At 36.1% G+C, this 23,017-nt stretch overlaps 1 protein-coding gene and 1 long non-coding RNA gene across 6 annotated transcripts in view; one reads left to right on the top strand and one right to left on the bottom strand.

Moving 5' to 3' along the window:
* The window catches only part of LOC102122290 (testis-specific basic protein Y 1-like), a 537,360-nt gene that overhangs the window by 195,410 nt on the left and 318,933 nt on the right, over positions 1–23,017 (bottom strand). The gene's annotated exons all lie outside the window — the stretch shown is intronic.
* The window catches only part of LOC102121882 (uncharacterized), a 31,483-nt gene that overhangs the window by 5,745 nt on the left and 2,721 nt on the right, over positions 1–23,017 (top strand). The window contains exons 2-5 of one of the 2 annotated variants that reach the window (XR_287206.4): positions 151–229; positions 8,873–8,974; positions 11,247–11,364; positions 17,900–18,055. This is a non-coding gene — a long non-coding RNA (uncharacterized lncRNA). The remainder of the gene's footprint in view (positions 1–150; positions 230–8,872; positions 8,975–11,246; positions 11,365–17,899; positions 18,056–23,017) is intronic. The other variant, XR_012429968.1, reaches the window with a different exon arrangement.

Here is a 23,017-nt window from a genome sequence, read left to right as displayed (position 1 = left end):
TCATGGGGGTGGTTTTTCCCATACTGTTCTTGTGGTAGTAAATAAGTCTCATATGATCTGATGGTTTTATAAATAGGTGTTCCCCTGCACAAGCTCTCTTGTCTGCCACCATGTAAGATGTGCCTCTCCTTCTTCTTTGTCTTCCACCAGGATTGTGAGACCTCCTCAGTCATGTGGAACTGTGAGGACATTAAACCTTTTTCCTTTACAAATTATGGTATGGTCTCAGGTACGTTTTTATTAACCAGCATTTCCCAGAGAAACAGAATGAACAGGGTGTGTGTGTGTGTGTGTGTGTGTGTGTGTGTGTGTTACATGAACAGCAGTATATATAGCATGTTTGAAATCAGCAAGACAGACTGGCAGGCTGGAGATCCAGAGAAGAATTTGTGCTACAGTCTAAAGTCCAATGGCCGTGAGGAAGCAGAACTCCTTGTTCCTTGGAGAGCCTCAGTCTTTTCTTACAAGGCCTTCAGCTGATTAGATGAGACTCACCCACACTATGGAGGGTAATCAACTTTCTTCATATTCTACTGATTTAAATGTTAAAAATATCTAAAAAAATTAATTCATGGCAACATCTAGACTGGTGTCTAACCAAAAGCTGTGCCTAGAGCAGCTGACACATAAAATTAAACATCACAAGGTGTTAGTCGCCAGCTTACAAGGCAAGGATGGAAGAAGCAAGCTGATGGAAATGAATTAGTGAGTGTATTGAATCTTAACAGATGGCTGGCATTTGCACAGTCTGCTTTCAGAGTGTGGGCAAAGGTGCAGGTAAAGGTATGCCAGATAAAGGGCACAAGCTAAACATGCAAAGGCAGGTAATTGCTGGGTGTGAGGCACATTGATTAATTTGAACTGAAAGTACATAAAGTCAATCTTGGAATATGAGAATACAAAAACATGACAGGATCAGAATTTGGGTAAGGAGTTTGATTTTATTTTATAGGCAATGGATTTTTCTTCCTTTTTGAGTAGGGAAGTGACATTATCACAGCTAGAAAGTGACAGTGCTTATATAACATAAGATGTACTTAGATAAAATGGAGTGCATGAAAAATATAATCAATTAATAGAATATGTACTATAACATATAATGTAATATAATTAATATACTTCAGAATAGGCAAAGAAAATCACAATGCTAGTCAGTAAGAGTTCTCTGTATTACTAGTTATCAATTCAAGGTTACATTTTAAAATGCTTTTATTATGTTGTAATCTATAAAGTGAATACATTTCAAAACCAAGGAATTTTGAAAGTGAAACACGATGACTTTATTTTCCTTAAATCCATAAAGGTTTCATTGCATATAAGCATAAGGTTGTTCACCTCCTTATTAAAAAATTCAATAATAAGTTAAATATGTGCTCAATTTTTCTGCCAAGTTAAGTACTAGACATCCAAGTCAAGAAAAGGAACGATTGATTATGCCATAAAAGCATTGTGGATTGAAGGCTGTGTGTGTGTATGTGAAGTCATTTTGTGCAGCAAATCTTATCAACTCAGATTTAAAATGTAATTTATTTATTTTGATAAAACAGAAAACAGTAGCAGGCAAATACCAGCAAGGCCAGATTGTCCTTTTCACCTATGTTATGACAAACCCCTCCCATAGTGCAACAGGTAATCATCAAGACTAACTGCTGCATGAGTACAAGCAGGTTGTCACACGAAACTCTATTCTAAACTGCTGTCTTCAGCCCTGAGATATTTCATATAACCAAACCTGCACCTTGAACATGTAATCTTTTTCTCTTTTATCCCTTGAATCAAATCCACTTGATATTATACCTGGTGCATTAATCAATTGAGCTTTATTACCATTATACCATAGCATGTACCATAGAAAGTGTAGGAATTCTACATACTAAACATTCCTCACCATTCAAGAATTATTCCTGTTTTTTTAATAATAAAAAGTATTAAATGTATATTTTCAAGAAAAAAGATATTTAGTAAACAAATATACACTGTATTAAAGTTTATTATAATACAGGTACCACCTATAAAGTTTATAACTGTGGCATGTTTACAGTTTTCAGTTACTTGAAATTTTTAAAGTTTTATGCTAAATATTTAAATAATTTTTCATTTCACTGTGCTTTTTTATCTACATTAACAACTGATCTGAGTCTTGAGTGCATGAGCATACACTCAAACATGCACACACGGACATGCATGTGTATGCAAGCACAGAAGCAAAAATGGAATGATATAGAAAATAAAATAATCATTTTATTCCTGTTCCTTAGGATTAGTGATTAAACTGATTTTTCAAAAGCTTTTACTCACCGTTCTTACATTTTAAAAAATTATTTTGCAATAAATGTATGCATTACTAACATTTTTTATTTAGCTCTGTGTGTTTTCAAAGTTTGTATAAATGGGATCATATTAAATATATGGTTCTGACTTGGTTTTCACTCATTTTGATGTTTCTGAGGTTCGTCCATGTTGATCTGTATAGCTATATAATATCCATTTTATGGAAGCACCACAATTCATCCACTGTCTTTGCCAGTGGCTATCTGGGTCGTTTCCTATGTTTATCTATTACAAATAATGCTACAAAATGTGTGCAAATGCCTTTCATGCATATATACAGTAATTATGTAAGTAGTAGAATAAAACTTTGTTGTACATCATGTGCTATTCAAATTTACTAGGTAACTCAGATGTTTTCCAATATGCTATTAATAATTTACTCCCCCAAAAATGATGACCTATCATTCCACATCCTCTTTTACACTCATCAAACACTTAAGAGTTTGGCCAATCACAGGAGCGCAAAATGTTATCTCATGATAGTTTTAATTTGTATTTCTTCCACTAATAATGAGAATGGGCATCTTTTCATAAATTTATTGGCAATTTGTGTTTCCTTTATGAAATGCTTCCTCATGTATTTTCCTGTTTTCCTCTTGGTTTGTTTCAATTTTCTTTTTTGATTTGTAGATGTTATTTACCCATTTTTGAAGAATAATCCTTTTGTTGGCAATATAGATGGCAAATATTTCCTCAGCTTGTGGCTTGCTTTTTTGTGTGTATCAGTTGTTAATTGAGTCATATATCACATACAATAAAATTTACACATCTGAATGAAGTGCAAAGCTCAAAGAATTTTGACAAATACATACAACCATGTAGCCATTTATACTTAATGTGATTATTGCTATGTTGAGGTATAAGGCTACCATCTTGCTATTTGGTGTCTACTTGTTCTATCCATTCTTTGTTCCTTTTTCCTCATTTTCTACTTCATTTTGGCTTAATTATCATTATTATTATTATCATTATTTTAGATTCAGGGACACATGTACAGCCTTGTCACACAGTAGATATATTGCTTCATGGTAAGGTTTGGGTTTCTAGTATACCCTTCATCCAAATAGTGAACATTGTACCCAGAAGCTAATTTGTCAATCTTCATTCCCGTCACATCCTCCCCACTTCTAGAGTCCCCTGTGTCTGTTATTTCCAGGTGTGCCCAGCTCCCACTTGCAAGTGAGAACACATAGTATTTAGTTTTCTGTTTCTGAGTTGTTTTGCTTAAGATTATGGCCTCCAGTTCCATCCATGTTGCTTCAAAGGACATGATTTCACTCTGTGCTATGACCTTATAGTAGTATTCCATGTTGTATATCACATTTTCTTTACACAATCAATTGTTAGACATTTAGGTTGACTCCATAACTCTGCTATTGTGAATAGTGCTGCGATGGACATACAAATGCAGGTGTCCTTTTTAATATAATGATCTGTTCTCCTTTGGATAGACACCCAGTAGTGAGATTGCCAGATCGAAGGATAATTCTCTTTTTAGTTCTTAGAGAAATCTCCATATCGTTTTCCATAGAGGTTGTACTAATTTACATTCCCACCAACAAGATATAAGCATTCCCTTTCCTCTGCATCCCTGCCAACATCTGTTGTTTTTTGACTTTTTAATAACAGCATTTTGGCTTAATTATTTTTATGGTTCCATTTTACCTCCTTTTTGGTGTATTAGCTATAACTTTTTTATTGCAGTGATTGCTTTGGTATTCATATTATGCATCATTAACTTATTATAGTCTACTTTTGATGATATGAGACCACTTCTCATTTAGTGTAAGAACCTTGCAGGGGTTAACTTCTATTTCCCATCCTGGAATACGAATTGAAATCTTCACAATACATCCTTATTATTTTGGTTAAAACAGTCAGCTGTAAGAACAGTATTACATATTTACTTGCATGGTTACTACTTCCAGAGTTTTTCATTTCTTTGTGTAGATCCATACATTTAGTTTGATAATTAATATCAATGATTAATATCATAATATTATTTATCAATGGGCTAAAAAGTATATTATTGTTTGTGACTTTTTTCTCCTTTTTTCTTGCCTCTGTGATATTTAATTATATTTATATTATTTTAGTGGTTATTTTATGGGAATCATCTTGCATGTTTATTTTAATAAAGCCTGGAACTATTCATTGTCTTCACTCTCCTGAAACCTGAATTGTTCTAATCTCACACACTTTTATCTTTTAAGACAGTTAAAATTTAATAATCTAATTAGTATAGTAGAAAGAAGATTGCTATGAAATCAGACTATCTTGATTTTAATCCCAGCCACATCTTTTCTTGGCTATAAAGTTTGGTAAATAGCAAACCTTCCATGAGCCTGGATCTTCTGATGTGTAAAATTGGGACACAATATTTAATTGCATAATTGAAAGAATAGGATTGAAAGGCACAGAGTAGGGGCTCAATAAATATTAGTGACTTTTCCCTTCCTACAAGATTTAATCAGCAGATTTTAATAAGGGAATCATATACACCCAATTTGGAATGCTGAAGATAATATGGAAGCACATTCCCACCAACTGTTCATATTATGTCTAATGTAACACCACATTTAAAAAGAGAAGAAGATATAAAAACACTGCCTTAATGAATTAAAAAATGAGTGAATGTACTACATCTTAGCATGGAAATGATATAATATGCACCAGTCAACTGCTATACTTCAAAACTAGACACAGATTCTAATCCCATCTTGATTGTTGAATTATAACATTTGATAAGTCCCTTTAGTTCAATGGGTCTCACTCTAATTTCTAAAATGCAGATATTGGATTATAATGTCTTTAATATGCTCTGGATTTCTACATTTTTTGGATTTTCTGATTTGATGAGAAAGTAAATTATATATTTCTTTGTTCATGAATGAAAGTATAGCAGGTATAGCATTTTGTCTTGTAATATAACCACACAGATAATTTCAGAAATGAGGCCAGGTGCAGTGGCTCACACCTGTAAATCCCAGCACTTTGGGAGGCCGAGGTAGGTGGATCACAAGGTCAGGAGCTCAAGACCAGCCTGGCCAAGATGGTGAAACCCCGTCTCTACTAAAAATACAAAAATTACCCGGGCGTGGTGGTGGGCGCCTGTAATCCCAGCTGCTTGGGAGGCTGGGGCAGAAAATTGCTTGAACCAAGGAGGCGGAGGTTGCAGTGAGCCAAGATTACTCCACTGCACTCCAGCCTCGGCGAGAGAGTGAGACTCTGTCAAAAAAAAAAAAAAAAAAAAAAAAAAAGGTACCATGGAGGGAATATTTTAGATGAATAAAATTATTCCATGTGCTATAAAGTGGGGTGTTTTGATAGAAATTGGTAGGTTCCCACTTAGAAACAATAAGGACCATACTTATTTTCCTCTGATTTTTTAATAAAAATATGTTTTGCTGATGCAAGTTCCTATACTGTAAAGTTGTTCTTTCTAAATCATAAAATACTTTGATGCCTTTTTATTTTTCCTTTTCAGAATGCTGATACATATAGCACTCTTCTCTCTGAGAGTGCACCAGGCTGTGTTGTTACTAATTGCTTTTTTCCATGTTAGGTTTACATGGTATAGGAAGTTATTGATTTCCTTTATAATGAGGGACTGAATCTCATTGTCCTAAGTCACAATTATTTCTGCAAATTAATAACAATGAACCAAAATATGCTATTATCATTTGATGGAATGACTTAAGAATGACAGATTTTGTAACAACAAAATAAAATCAATTTCTTTACTGTTTTTTCATAAAATGAAACATTGAACATCTTTTTCTGATTCAAAGACACTCTGCCTCAATTTCATTTTTTAAATTAAATGTTTGCATTCCATCTTCTTCTCTTCAAGGAAAAATAATATTATGAAATAACATTCTCATATCAATAATGCCTCTTTTTTCTTCCTTATACTTCTTTCAGCTTCTTGCAATACAGATTCAAACTCTATTATAGAATTGAAACTCTTTCTGTCATTTTCTTCATCATGTGATCTTCTTCAATGTTTGTAAACTGCTTAGCTTTGCAGCATTTCAAACCACAGACTACTCTTCTTTCAGATTTCTGTTATTCTTTACCTCCCTGGCTCTGTATCTCTCTCTGTGATTGCACTTTCTAAACCTTTCCAGCTGGATGTTCTCTCTTCTTCCTCCACCTGCCCCTTAATGGTGACATTTATTCAGGTTTCATAATCAATCATCATCTTTTATTTCTAAACTCTTGGCAGGATCATATACTTCCATGGCTTCAACTACATCTCCAGACCAGTGTCTTCTCTTATGAATCTCTTACTTTTTTTTCCAGACTTCTCTTTGTTTGCAAGTGCCTCCTGGGCATTTCCATGTTGATGTCCCATAGAAAACTGAAATGCATTTTATTGAAGAGAAAATTCCGTATTTGTCTGTCCAAACATATTATTCCTTCTGGTGCATGCCTTGGTTGAAAGTACCATTGAAAACTCCTCATAAAAGATAAAAGCTTGGATCAATTTTACTTGTCTCCTTCAACTTCTACCTAGCCTGACTAGCTAGTCAAATTACACAAGTTATTAGTACTTGGTTAAAATACTCCATTTGGAGTTGTATCTATTCTTTTATGTTGCAGGAAGTCAGGGACCCCAAATGGAGGGACTGGCTGAAGCCATGGCAGAAGAACATAAATTGTGAAGATTTCATGGACATTTATTAGTTCCCCAAATTAATACTTTTATAATTTCTTATGCCTGTCTTTACTGCAATCTCTGAACATAAATTGTGAAGATTTCATGGACACTTATCACTTCCCCAGTCAATACCCTTGTGATTTCCTATGCCTGTCTTTACTTTAATCTCTTAATCCTGTCATCTTCGTAAGCTGAGGAGGATGAGGACCCTGTGATGATTGCGTTAACTGCACAAATTGTAGAGCATGTGTGTTTGAACAATATGAAATCTGGGCACCTTGAAAAAAGAACAGGATGACAGCAATGTTCAGGGAACAAGGGAGATAACTTTAAACTCTGACTGCCAGTGAGTCAGGCGCAACAGAGCCATATTTCTCTTCTTTCAAAAGCAAATAGGAGAAATATCATTGAATTCTTTTTCTCATCAAGGAACATCCCTGAGAAAGAAAATGCACCCCTGAGGGGAAGCCTCTAAAGTGGCCGCTTTAGGGGCACTGTCTTTTATGGTTGTAGACAAAGGGAAGAAATAAGCCCTAGTCTCCTGTAGCACTCCCAAGCTTATTAGGACGAGGAAATTCCCACCTAATAAATTTTGGTCAGACCGGTTGTCTGCTCTCAAACCCTGTCTTCTGATAAGATGTTATCAATGACAATTGCTAAACTTCATTAGCAGTTTTAATTTCGCCCTGTCCTGTGGTCCTGTGATCTCGCCCTGCCTCCATTTGCTTTGTGATATTTCATTACATTGTGAAGCATGTGATCTCTGTGACCCACACCCTATTCGTACACTCCCTCTCCTTTTGAAAATCGCTAATAAAAACCTGCTGGTTTTACGGCTCAGGGAGCATCACAGAACCTGCCAACATGTGATGTCTCCCCCAGACACCCAGCTTTAAAATTTCTCTCTTTTGTACTCTTTCCCTTTATTTCTCAGACCAGCTGACGCTTAGGGAAATAGAAAATAACCCACGTTGAATATTGGGGGTGGGGTTTACCTGATACTTTTATTTATTATTATTATTATTATTTGAAATGGAGTCTCGCTCTGTCACCCGGGCTAGTGTGCAGTGATGCCATCTCAGTTCACTACTATCTCCACTTTCTGAGTTCAAGCGATTCTCCTGTCTCAGCCTCTCAACTAGCTGGAACTACAGGCGTGCACCACCACGCCCGGCTAATTTTTGTATTTTTAGTAGAGACAGGGTTTCACCAGGCTGGTCTCAAGCCCCTGACCTCAGGTGATCCACCCGCTTCAGCCTCCCAAAGTGTTGGGATTACAGGCATGAGCCACTGTGCCCGGCCAGGTTGTATCTATTCTAACAGCACCTGTTCAGGATCTATCTCGATGCTGTTGGACTATTCCTTATTTACGTATTTATTCACTGTCAACTATTAATTGGGAGCTTAGCATATGTCCAATATTAGTGAGAGTCCTAGATATAGGAGAGCTTTAGGACACATGAAAAAAGAGGAGAATCAGGCCAGTAAATATGCCTGTATATTATAAAACAAGTCAATTACAAAGTATTATTGTAAATGCTTGGTGGAGATATGTGCATGATGATACGGGTGCAAGTGTGACTATCTAGATACCTAAGAAAGTTAACAGCAGGAGGTGAGATTTAAGAGGAAATTTGAGAATTACCATAGACAGACTGAGGGAACTGCAGGTCATTAGAATTGCCAGAGCACAGGGCTACAGAGAATAGTGGAGAGAGGTGGGAGTTTAGAGATTGACAGAGACCAGATGATAAAAATCTCTTCTCTACTGGGCTGAAGAAGTTAGATTTTGTCTTAAAGTTAATAAAGAGCCATTGAAAGAATCTAACAGATGGGACTTATGTCATTAATTTATCTTCGTGTTGTTCACTCCAACAGTTGTCTGGAGTATCGCTTGATGTGGAGGCAGTTTAAGAGTATAGGAAGAAATATTTTGGATTTCGTCTTAATAAAAAAAAGCCAGAAGCAGGTGGAACAAAGGTATGTCTTTGAGAGATAATAAGCAAGTTGAATATTCAGAACTTGACATAGGATTAAATGTCAATTTATTAAATGCAAGGGGTAGGATGGAAGGTATAGGCAAGATTTGAAGCTGAACCCATTATGTGGATGAATGGTGATGCCTTCCACCGAGGAAGGGAAAGTGGAAGAAGGTGAAGCTTAGAAAGAAATAATAAATTGAGTTTTAAGCATCTTTATTTCAAGTGGTTCTTGCTTATGACCAGAGAAAATGTCTAACCATTTGTGGGCTATCAGGATGAAGAAGTTAGAGGGCTCTGTGATGGAGTTAGGAATTCGAGAGCTATGGGGCTTGGTGTATATGTGCTATGGGGAGCTAAGAGAACAGGCAATAGCTTACAGCACCTTCACAAATTTTGTGTGTGAATTAAAAATAAAATAATCTATCCCAATATTCTCAACTATTATCTGCCCCAATTCAGTCTAAACAATTCGGGTTCTCATCAAAAGTATGGGAGCTGTCTTTTATTCCATCATGCTATTCAGCGAGATTGTTCCCATAAAGTTATGGGGGTGGGTGAAATTTGAACCCCAGACTGCAATATTCAAAGCTCCTCATTACTGGGCCCCAACCAATTCTCATGTCTTCCAAAAAGCAATCATGAATCTCCTTAGTTTGAATCCATCTCTTCTTTTCTTCTCTTCTTCGTCACTGCCAGTGGGACCCTGTCATTGCAACAGCAATTTTATAATCCATATTATACTGGGGAGTATTTATTTGTGTTTCTCTCTGTCCCACTGGACTCTGAAAGGTTTGCTTTTGCAGTTTATAAATAAATTTATTTTGGAGAATTATTGTGATTTTTATTGTCTTAATGGCAATTGTTGTAAGAATTGAATTCTCTCTCTCATTTAGAATTGTAGAAATTTTAAGAGTCAAGACCTTGGAGCTTCTTCAGTTCCGAAAGCTCATTTTGCAGACAAAACCAAGGTCAAAAGTTATTTGCTCAAAGTCACAAAGCAATCAGTGGCAAAGCAGACATAAACACTAGTTCTTGATGTGGTACAAAGTGGAAGTGAAAATTATTTCAATTCATGTGATTAATGTGAATTTAGTGGAATCCACACTGAAAGTTCTTAGATAAATAAAATGTCACAAATGACAGTGTTTACGGAAGTGTCTCAATCAGAAATTTACTGACATGTTTATTCTACAAAATAAATTGTTATTTATACGTATAAAATTTATTATGATTAACATGCATACCCTACCTTACTGCTTAGGAAAATATGTTTTCTATTTTTTTAAGAGTAGGGTTTCATAACTCTTGGTTTTTAAGAGCAAGGTTCCTGGTTACACCTTGCATCTTCAAAACATATTCCTTTAGAATGGAGAACCAAACATTGTACGTTCTCATCCATAAGTGGGAACTAACCTATGAGGATGCAAGAGCGTAAGAATAATACAACAGACTTTGGGGACTCGGTGGAAAGGGTGGGGGGTGGGTGAGATATCAAAGACTACACAATGTGTACAGTGTACACTGCTCAGGTGATGGATGCATCAAAATCTCAGAAACCACCACTAAAGAACTTATTCATGTAACTAACCACCACCTGTTCCCCAAAAACCTATTGAAATTTAAAAAAATCCTTTAAACTACATGATTTTGGGTGCTCAAGTACTTTTGACAAAGTCAACTAAGTCTGCCCAAGATAGATGAAGAAATTAACCCCAAAATAAGATAATTTGCTTTCAAAAGCAGCTATTTCTACTAATGTGGGAAAATATTTATTGTTGAATTAAACTATGATTTTATTTTTAAATATCACCATCCCTTGGAAAAGATCACTATAGCGTGGAAAACCATGTTTACTTACTATTCACACTTTTGATCCTTAAAGAAATGACATTTATAACTCCAGTACGTGGTATGCATCTTTCTGAGTTAGTAGTTTTATCTTGGATGCCCTTTAAAGCAACATTCGTGAATGTTAACTTGATGAATGACTTCTCATTAAACTTACCAGCCAATTTGGTGATACGTATATTGAAAGCAATGCTTTCCTTTCTTAAGAAGAAATTGCTAGTTTCAATTTACATGTTTAGAAATGTTATAAGCTTGAAGTTTTAAATCATGTGGTTTTAAAATTTAAGCTAGTGAGTTAGACACCATCTTCTGAGGTACAAAAATGTCATATTTTAATGTAACTTTAACTTCATGGACCCCACTGTCACTTTTAAAATTTTGCAAAAACAGCAAATGAGTTCCTGTTTCTCATTTACCCTTAGGCAGTCTTTTGCTTGCACTAACAATCTCTGCACAGAAATCTTCGTGAAGGTGGCCTGAGGTCTATTAGTTCTGGAGTCCAGCATCTACACTTGATCGCCAGTTAGAACAGAAAAGAAGGTAATTATCTAGTTAACGGGAAAAATAAAATTCAACCCAAATTATTGAAGTGATTGCTTTGTTTGAAAGAGAAGTCCTGACTGGTATGTAAATGAGATTGAGAGATAAGTTATATAAAGAGCTCGAATGACAGGGCCACGCTGAATCTCCTGTCTGCTGCCGGTTAGGCAGGTCAATTCTAACACTGTGCTAACAAGGTCAAGGTCAAGGTTAAGTCTCCCAAGTGGGTGGTTAACTTGGCTTTGATCTGAGGCTATACAGTTCACTTTTATTTTCAGCTATTTCTAAATATACTTATTGGGGATAACAATTTTTAAAATATAGAAAACAATAGTAACAATTATTTACATATATGTATACATGTAATTGGGAAAATAATTTATAATATGAATTTAAGTAATTGAGAAATAAATTATAAAATTATTCAATTGCAAGTGACAATTTCTCCAATGTGAATACCATCTGATGATACTTAGACATTTATTTAAAGTTGTATGTTTTTATAACTAGGCTCATACATTTTCTTTAGGATGTGCCAATGTGACTCTCTGTGTCAAAGTTAGACAAGCCATACAGATTGGTATTCTTTTGACCAACTTAAATAATAAACTGTTAGCTTAAAATACTCCAAACACATCAAGTAGCTAACGTTATGCTTTCTGCTGTCTAATTCTCACCAAAACTAGGCCGTGAATATTAATATTCATGAAGGATTTATGGAAGTCTATGCAAACTATCTGTCTCTGAGGGTTATCCTTGGTTCTTGCTTTTAGAAAGTGAATCTGACAGCATGGCTTTTGTGATAACTGCATTTAGCTCATTCGTGGGCTTATTATCCTAGCCTTACTTGCCTTTGCTCTAATTACATCTATTTCCCCTAGACTATTGTAAATGTTTCTGCAAGTTACCACTAATTGTTTTAGAGTGAGGTAAGCTGACTAAACCTAATTAAATAAATGAGTTAAAACGAGTAAGAAAAGTAACTGCAGACTCAGTGCCTTTTGGGAACTGCATAAGATTTGTTTATCCATCCTTTTCTTTCCTTCTTCTCAACCTGTGAAGGTACATGAAAAATGTGAATACTTACTATGTAAAATGTATTGCAAAATGCCTTGGAAAGAGCCTTTCAAATACGTTGAAATTGAGGGTGGAAACAGTAGGCAAGAAGCAATGTTGCTATTCTCATTTTCAGCTTTGCCAGTCTCAATACTAGGAATCAGATCCATTCGTCCCATTATTACTGGTATACATTTTTGCAACAATTAATATTATTTTGTACAGTTCATAGTGAATGTTTACCTTGGTGATACAACGTTTAGAATAAAGTGCTATTTTGTTTTGTTTTATTTTCCTGCCAGCTAATAATAATTTATAGATCTCTAATAATCATGGAAATAATCATGGAACAATCATGGGCATATTACTTATGATTTTACCAAACATTAAAAAAGTATGCCCTGAACAAAATAAATTGCAAGAAATTCACAAATGAATACATTTGTGCTGGGACGTGGGAATTTGAAAATAAAATATGCATTATGTCCAAAATAAGCTTTGCAAGTAATGAAAAACAATTAACTGAAGAATTCTACATACTTTTTGGTTAAACTGTTAGGAAGACTAAAGCCCATCATAATACTTACATCTTGGCCTATGGAGACAATAACACTCCCATTTTTGTTATAAATGTTATTACTGGCAGTGACAGTAACCAACCATAATTTCATAATTTCATTGAAGCCTGTCCTCTCTTGCTGTCTTTAAGCTCATTGCCTTGGATCAATCCTACATTGGACTCTGCCTGGACTTGCTGACACCCATAACCTCTACTCTATGCTTTTAAAGACATCATCTCAGTTCTCCTCCCAAGGTTCACATCAAGCCATTATCCTGTCTGTTAAAAAAGCAAAAGCAAAACAAAACAAAAAACAAAAAACAAAAAACAGCAGCAGAGACAACAAAAAACTTTACTCCAAGAATAAAATATAAACTCTTTAGCTTAATATTCAATATCCTACAACTCACTTATTTGTTTATTCATTCATTAACTTATTCACATAAAATGTTTGAGTGGCTATAGGCACAATCACCAGCATCATAGAATAATGAAATCAGGTCAGATGCTAAGGAAAAGAATAAATAAAATACCATAAAAAAGCACCAATAGATACTGTTAAATAGTAGAAAGGAAACTAAAAAGTACTGACAAAAAGCCTGTAGCCTAGTGGCTAAATCTAGGAGTCAAGCAAGTATTTTTATGGGAATCTGACCTTTAAACTTAGACCAGAGGGATGGATATAGATAAACTTGGAGAAGAAGAAAGGGGAGATTCCAGAAGAAGGAATAGTGTTTACAAAAAGATTTGTCCAGAGGAAGCATGATGTGCTCAGGAAACTGAAAGTATCAGTGTTGTTGCTCAGACAGAAATATCAGGAAATCAGTTCCAGGTGAGCCTAGGAAAGTAGCCTCGAGCTAGATCTTTGAGATGATGAGGAGAACGGTGGGGCATAGTCACTTCTGAAAGGATGACTTTCAGAAGTAATGAGAAGGGATTCATTTTCTGTGACCAGAGTAGGCTCCTCCTAGAAAAGAGTTGATAGCAACTTGGCATTCAGTGTTTGCAATGTGTACAGGCCATGGGTTTGAGACATAGTTAGGAGGGAAAATTGACAGGACTAGGCAAGAAATGTAATGTGTCTGGTAGAAGGGGGATGAGCTGGAAGAGACTGATTTAAGGGGAATTATCAGTTCATTCAGTTCTGTTTAAGTTTCACGTACCATTGAGATGTTCACTGAGATATTCAAGTAGAGATGCAAATATGATTCTGAGGGTCAACAGACAGGTTAAGAAAGGAGATAATGCATTTGGGGGACATTGATGTTTAGATGGCAGTTGAAGCCCCTGGGGCATGGTGAACATTGCCCTGAAGAGAATGCATGATGGAAGAGAGCTCTGGCCCTGGGCTTTGCTTTCAGGAGCTCAAAATGGCATCTGGGGGCTACACATGCCTCACAGATGTGTTCTCTTTGTTCAGCAGGGCATTATAAAAATGGAGGATTTGGGTCATCTTTGGATGGGCCATGCTGTCTCTAGTTTACCAGACTCTCCATAATCTCCAGTCTTATCCCTAAGTTGACTAGTTTCTCTCTTTTTGTTATCTCCTTGGTCCCTGTAGGCACTTGAATTTCAACCTTTGCTTTCAATCATCATAGCCCAGTTGTTCCAATGTATATCATCCAACATTGTTGTTTGTTTCCATTCCCATTGCTGTATGCTAGAATTGGTATCTTCCTGAGTGCAGGGAGAATCGGATACCTTCCTCTGGTCATAGTTGGATATTTCCATTCTAATTCTTCCTTTATGGACATCTTCTTTTTTCTTCAAGGATCAGCTCAACCCATTTTCTCACAATACTGACCTAATTCCCATGCTTGTCAATACTTCCTTCATCCTCTGTTCCCACAGCAGTTTGTTTCAATTTCACGTTTGTGAATAAATTCATATTTATTTAATTATTTGATTGATTTAATTTCATATTTATTTTCTTATACATTTTTGCATACATGCCTGTTCCATTTGCTGTTATGTAGAGTCGTTAGGGCCATGCCTTTATTGTTTTTATATCCTTTATAGCAGTTAGCACAATGTTATTCTCAGAATAGGTGATCACATGTTTGCACGGTGAATTCTGATGAAAGAACTGGAAACATTAGGATTCCAACACCCTGTCTTGTGCTTTGTGAAAAACAATGTCAGTGATCTCAAACAAGGCATGGACTCTGTATGGCTTCAGTTTCCTGTTCTGTAAAGGAAGAATTTGGAATCACATTCGTGGCACCTAAATTTATCAGTATGCCAAGGTTCCATGAGGGCGGAGGTGTGATTTTTTTCCTTAAAATATAGATTCCTAGGCTCTATCTCAGACTGTCTGAATTGGAATACTCAGGGTTATGGCTTAGGAATCTGTATTTTCAAATAGCCCTCTGTTAGATTCTAAGGTGAGTCACTGGTGATATCTTTGTTCTTTACCTTTAGTTTTATTTTTTGCATTATTTAAAAAATTAACCATCTACTCATACTCATATCTTTTTTATATTCTAATATGTGATTTCTTTCTCAAGACAGACATGAGTAATGTGAGACAAATAACTTTATCTATTTCTCCTTTGATAAATAAATGCTATGTATTTATCTTGGTACATATAACCAACCAAGTCATGCTAAGGTTTCTAAACTTAATAGCCTTTTTTCTTTTCTCAAGTGAGATTTGAAAAGAGATCATCTTCTCCTAATTAGTGAGGCAGCAACATCTGCATACATGGCCCTGAAAAAAAAAAAAAGCCCTACAAAGATAAAGACTTAAAAATAATTCCAATTTCAAGTAATACAATGTGGAAATTGGGGGCTAATTTAACATTAAACAGTGATGCTAATTTTGTTTCTTTAATTTAAAAAGTGTACAAGTCAAAGTTTGGTCTTACTTCTGGCTATTTGCTATATTGAGCCAACTTGAGCTAGTATAAGAGAGATGGGAAAACACTCTTTCAGCCGAAGGTCAATCAGTGTGTACATATACATTATAGGGTGTTTTTCCAATTAAGAATATCTGAGACTTCCCTAAAATTCTGGACAATTTGGAGCAGAATCATTCTGGGCCACCCCTTCTGGTGTGTGCGGTTGTGCTGGGATTTTGATGTTTTTTCTCAGGTTTCCAAGGAGTCTCCAGTGAGTTGGATAGAGTTTTGTTTCTGTGTTCCCATGGCTGAAGCCAAATTTGATTGACAAGTATTTGCAGAGAGGCTGCCATATGCCCAGGAATTTGGCACACCAAGAAATAACAGACAGCCTCTATCCACAAAGAGATTTATGTGTTCATGCAACAACTACAGTGCAAGGCTACTCATGACTAAAACTGTCTAAGGCTACTGTGTTCTAGTTGAATTATTGAGTCCAAGGCACATGAAAATGATGAGGACAAGGTCCAAAGTAATGCCTCCTTGCAGATGTAGCTTGGAGTCCTCCCCAGTCTCCATCTGACGACATTGCTTCATGAAGAGCCTTACCTCTAAGAAATGGTTTTCTCCTGGACCTCACCACTTCTTTTATTTCCAAAATTAAAATGTTAGGAACAAAAATAATAATAATAATTCAAAGGCAAAGCAGGTAAAACACTAATTTTAAAATTACAATAATAAAAATCAAGTTAAGAGCTACAAAAATAAGCTGAAAGTTGATATAAATCCCCCAAAAGGCAAGAGTTCTCTCCAAAAAATATGAGATTCTGGTTGCCTTTAACATTTCTTGAGATATCATCAAGCCTGACTTTTCTTTTGATTACTGAAAAAGGCGGTGCATTTGCAGTGGATGCTTGCAGGACAAATGTAATTGAGGCATCTTATCACATCTTTCTCTTTGTCCCCAACCCCTTTTACATATGCATTTATTGGACTATGATTCCCTTCACTTTAGAGTTATATATTTATATGACTTGCCTGCTCCTAAATCTGAGGTTATCCAAAACGGGAATCATACCTTATTCCCTTCTTTCCTTGGTTGTTTGCTTCATGGGATCTTAGTTTCTAATCCCATGTACAAAAAGTTCAAATTTCCACCAGTGGCCAAAAGGACTCTTTGTGGTCTGGCCGCCTCTTCTCTCTATATTCTTACCTGTTATGGATCCCTTTCACCCTAACTCCTTTCCATTCCAAAAAGCCAGCGAAGGCAATCACTCTTCTTTCTTGCTGAACCCACCTCTCTGCACACCTGTGTCACCAGGGAGGCATCTACTGATCCTTTGTGCCTCATATCAGTCTTTCCCATCACCAGTGGGCTGTGTCCCCCTTTGTGTTCACCTGGTCTGTGTACTTGTGTACCTCTCCCTTTCAGCGTTTATCACCATGTGCCACTATACAGAGAACTGAATAACAATTCATGTCTCTCTCCCCAAACTGTTAGCTCTATATAAGTAGATATAGTTCTTCTCCATGTTTTTATTTTGAATCCTCAGTCACCGATGTGTAGTAGGTGTTCATTTTTATCTAATTGGATATTGATGTGTATAATATCAATTTATATAATTAATTGTATAAAATAAATTTATGGCAACTCCATTCCTTCACACTGAGTGAAATTCAGTCTTTAATTTACATGTTCCTTGGAACAAGTTCAAATTGAACTTACAATTCTTATGGAATGGGACCAGTAAAAATATATTCAATTTGTTGGTTTTCTGCACTCTCTAGGTAATATGAACAATAAGAAGTGAAACTATGCCTCCTCAAAGTGATTGGCAGTATTACTTAGAATTTTACAATCTTTAATAAATTGCTAAATTATCAAGGATTTCAGTAGATCCTTGTTGCATTCATGTTTTATTGAGATTAAGAATTATAATTTTATCAGACTGTGATAAGGCACTCTCCACTGTTTTATGTGGCAAAACAGACCATAATTTTAAAAATAATCTTATTTGTATAAATAAAAATGAAAAGTCATATAAACAAAATTGTTTTAACATTTTCCTTTCCATCACAGGTTGTTCCTAAACACACTGGGACACATTGGCACTTTTCAATAATGGCTACATATTAGAATTACAGGGGGGAACTTGCCCAGGACACACCCTCGACTAAAATAACAGAAACCCTCAGGGGATATAACCCGATCATCTCTACTTTTAAAGCTTCTCAGGTAAGTCCAATGTGCAGCCAAGGCTGAGGATCTTGGGTTCTTGAAAGATCACTGTCTCTCAAACTTTAAGGTGCACACAAACAATCTGGGCAACTTGTTAAAATGTGGATTGTCATTTTGGAGTAGAACCTGCGATTCTGTATCTTCACAGGCTCCTTGGTAAACCACAGAGCACGTGTTGAGTTGTGCAGAGTCAGATGACCCTGAAGCGGGAGAGAGGTCCTGATTCAGGGACATGCAAGAGTATTTAGAATTGAGTGCTCTCATTTGTTTTGGGCATTTATTATTTACGCCCAGCCTACTTTAGGAAGGTATTCTATTTGCTTACATGACAAAAGACATCTACTGTAAAACCATAACATGAAATGCAAGGGGGCCTAATAGAAATGTGGCTGGCCAACAGGTACATGACCCCTGAATATTCTAATCTTCTGATACTCACGCCCTTGAGTGTGGGTCTGGCCTGGTGATTGATTCAAATGAACTAGATGTGGCAGTGGTGATCGGATATGATTTCTGTGGTCAGGCTATGAGACATTGTGACTTCCGCCTTGCCAGCAGATGCTCTGTATTACATTCTAGGGCTTCAGCCAATGAAAAAGTGGACTGCCATTCTGGAAGGCCCCACATGGCTGCAGATGGGGATATAGGGGGTTGTCATTCTGGAGGGCCCCATATAGTTGCAGAAGGTGATAGAGAGGACTGCCATGCTGGAGGGCCCCACATGGCTGCAAGCAGTGATAGAGGGGGCTACCATGCTGGAGGGCCTCACATGGCAAGGCACTGATGACAACCTTCAGCCAACATTAGCATGGAAGTGAAGTTGATATCCCAAAACCCTGGTAGAAATTGAATCCTACCCACAACCATTTGTGCCTGGACACAGATCCTCCCCAGTCATGCCTTGAGATGACTGTAGCTCTGGCAAACACCTTGATGGCTGCCTGTGGGAGACTTTGAAACAAAGGACCCAATTACACCACACCCAGAATCCTGACCTACAGAAAATATGAGATAAAAATTAGGTGTTGTTTTAAGTCACTAAGTTGTGTGATGATTTTTTATGCAATCATTGATAACTAATACTATGAGTAATACAGGCAAGTAAACAAGATATTACAACACAGGAATAAAGAATAAGAAGAGTTACAGTGGTCTCTTTCTGAGCTTGGACAATGTTGATAGGGTAAACACACTCATCGACCCACTCTGCCAAAATAAAACAACAAAAAAGTTGAGCAGTTGTTTTATTTTTTTTTTTTTTTAAGAAAAAGCACTATCAGCTTTGAAAAAAACAGAGAGGTATCAAGAGATTAGATATTTTGAAAGATTAATGAAAGGTAAGAAAAATATCAAATCAAATATATGGAGAAATAAAGTGTGAAAAATAGTATACAACACGTGTTGCTTATGTCAGAGCTACCCAGCAGAATTATAAGGCCAGATGCACATTCAAGAACCAAGAAGAGAGCCAACATCTACACAATTCATCCTCGGCTTAATTTTGAGTCCATAAAAGGTGGTGGCATTACATAATCTGAAGTATATGTTACTAAAATTCAGGTTATAACGTATCTTTCAAAGATTGTATTTAAAATTTATGTTATCTCTCTTAAAATGTATGAAACTTCAACATTATTTATGAGACACTGTCACATCCAATTGTTCATTCTTGAATAGACAACACTTTGAAATTTTTAGCACCAAACTGAGACATTACACACAAAAATATTTCAGTAATCTACAATCATTGAGGGTGAAAATGATTTTAAGCCCACACACATGATGTAGAATTATTCACGTAATTTACTTGTGTATCGAGGTTAGGACCATGCCCCCAAATTCTAAGTGTATGATTTCTATTTACATAGCATACCTGTTGGGTTATGTTGTGCCTATGTTTCCCGTATGTCTGAGTCTCTCTTGTTGACATCTTAGATGCCATCATCATTTCAGCATCTAAGCAAATCCTGGGCTCTGTCCAGCATCTGTGGTGCTGATCCTCCATGAGACAGCCACCCCTTGTCATGCCTCTTGGATTTCCAAATGCTGTTTGTCCTCTTTGCTAGGAAGTTACATGTGGGCTCCTCTCTCCACAGTAAAAGCATAATTTCATTCTTATCTCTACCAAGACTGTGACGGTTAATACTGAGAGTCAACTTGACTGGATTGAAGGATGCAAAGTATTGATCTCAGGTGTGTCTGAGAGGGTGTTGCCAAAGGAGATTAACATTTGAGCCAGTGGGCTGGGAAAGGCAGATCCACCCTTAATCTGGGTGGGCACCATCTAATCAGCTGCCAGCTCGGCCAGAATATAAAGCAGGCAGAAAAACATGAAAAGGCTAGACTGGCTTAGCCTCCCAACCTACATCTTTCTCCTGTACTGGATGCTTCCTGCCCTCGAACATTGGACTCCAAGTTCTTCAGCCTTGGGACTTAAGACTGGCTTCCTTGCTCCTCAGCTTGCAGACAGCCTATTGTGGGACCTTGTGATCATGTGAGTTAATACTACTTAATAAACTCCCATATATATATACACCACTATATATAATATATATATCTACCATATATGTATACCATATACCATATCTCAGATATATATCATATATATGGGAGTTTATATATCCTATATATATGAGATATATAGGAGATATATATATCCTATATGTATATCCCATATAGGGATATATATATCAGAACTAATAGGATATATATAATCCCATATGGGATATACATATATTATTAGTTCTGTCCCTCTAGAGAACCTTGAATAATACAAAGACAAACGTCATGTCATTTTAAGAAAAAAAAATTGTCTCTGGAATTGGAGAATGGTGCATAGCCCTTTGATGTTCTGTGGAGTGTGGAGACAAAAGAGATTCCAGTTTTCTCTGTGGCAAAATCACTTCTCAGACAAAACGCTGACTTTTAGTTGGTCATCCCACGCTGGTTGTTCTATGGGCTGCAATTTTCCCTTCTCCATTCTCACTTTCATGTTCTGTCAACCGACCACAGGCATCTAAGCCTGGATTCCAGGGCATTCCCAAGCTGTTGAGCAAGCCCATCTTTGGGCATGAAGAAATCATTCTCGAGTTCACAATTTATCTGTGCTTTAGTTCTAGAAAACTGACACAGCCACTAGCTGGAGGCTACACTTGTGGTCTTAAAATTTACTTTGAAAAAAAGTAGGCAAATATCCTTGCATACATCTTCCCCATTCTCACAAGTACAAAACTGTACTTCAATGTCATTTTCCATTGGGCCAAGAACAAAATGTGGAAGAAAGCATGGAAATTATTTCAATTTTGATGCTGGAATTTTATTCTGAAACCAAATTCATGACAACTAAGAAATATTGTGTGGTATAGTAGAATGTTTATAGTATCTAAAAATATCACTTTTACGCCATTGTCTATGAATTACTTAGGGATTATAGGGAAAGTATCTATATTTAAATAATTTTCTTCTGGACCCATTCAATAAAATATTTAATGCATAAAAGGTAATTTAAGATAAGAAAAAAACAATGTTACTTAATTTTAAAGTGTCATAATTATGTTAAATTGTACCATATTCTCATATTAAAAAGTGTGGAACATAAAGCCATATTTTATTTTTAAAATTTCCTAACTCCATTGTCTATATCTGCAAGGTTTGTTTTCCCATAAGGAAAAATTCACACATCTAAGAAGTGTCTTGGGTTAACATAACTCTCTCAGTCTTTAAAGATTTTTATTTTCTAGTAAATTAAGTTTCAGTGCATAAATAATGGTGCTGTCATGATGAACAGGCATATTATTAATATCATACCTGGAATTTTATAACGTTTTGGGCTGATTTGAAACCAGGTAGTTGTATTGTTGCATCACAGTTGAAATTTTTATAACTAGTTGTCACATAACCCATAGCTTGCCATGAAATTCAGGGCCCCAGAAGAAATATATTGAGAATAAAGCTAGCCATCTTGTTCAAAAGAAGAACTATAGTATATTTCATATAACTCTGTAACAAAGAAAAGAACTGAAGCTTCTGTGAGATTTTTTGAAAATTACAAGAAAATACAAACAATTAAATGATAAGTGTAGTCCTGCAATAGCAGAACATGGAGGGAGAGGAAGTGAGAAAGAGGAGCACAGAGAGAATAGGAGTGAATTATAAACAAGGAATATCTGCTTTCTGATTTCACCCACATCACTGGGGAGTCCCACTTGACTGTCCTGTAAGCTGCTTGCCAGATAGCTGTCTTTACGGTGTTGGCTCTAACATCATGCCTCACCTTTGCAATGTGGTGCTATACTATTAAAGAAATAACAATAGTGCCATGGAACAAATCCCACTAGAAATTCCATTTCCATTCAATATTAATTCCAGTTTTGACTCTCCAATCCTTTTGCTTTTCTAAATATGGAGTCAAGTTGATTCTCTATCATAGAATTCAGTTCAACAATTTTTCTTAATGTGAACAGCAAGGAAGTAAAAGTGACAAAATGAGGATTCAATGAAATGCAATGATTCTGCAGCACAATTAGCACAAACCCAGGCAGATGGAGGTAGGTACTCTATGGATTTTAATCTAGCTCAAGGAGAGGGAGGATTCTAAGATAACCAAAAAAGAATTACAGTTTTACCCTTGCTACTTTTGTAAATTTGAAATGACTGTCTTTTTCATCTTGTAGCCATAAAACAAACACTGTAACTCTCAAATTGTAGATCTAGCCAATTTTAAAATCTGCTACCACATTTATAATTCTCTATTTTTATCATGTTATTGCCACTAAATTCATATACACGCGTTGCTGATGTGGTCTGAAGTTTTTGTTGGCATGACTTGAGTGCTGACAGATTTCTTCATATTTGAATATCTTCCAAGCCCCAAACAATCTCCACTCTGCACCACCTCACAGCATATGTGCTTATCCCACATTTTTCAAAGACAGAATTATTTTAAGACACTGATTTGCC

This window comes from Macaca fascicularis, chromosome X (assembly GCF_037993035.2).
Source record: "Macaca fascicularis isolate 582-1 chromosome X, T2T-MFA8v1.1".
Lineage (NCBI taxonomy): Eukaryota > Metazoa > Chordata > Mammalia > Primates > Cercopithecidae > Macaca > Macaca fascicularis.
The sequence above is the reverse complement of the archived record's forward strand: the minus strand, read 5'-3'. Positions and strand labels throughout refer to the sequence as shown.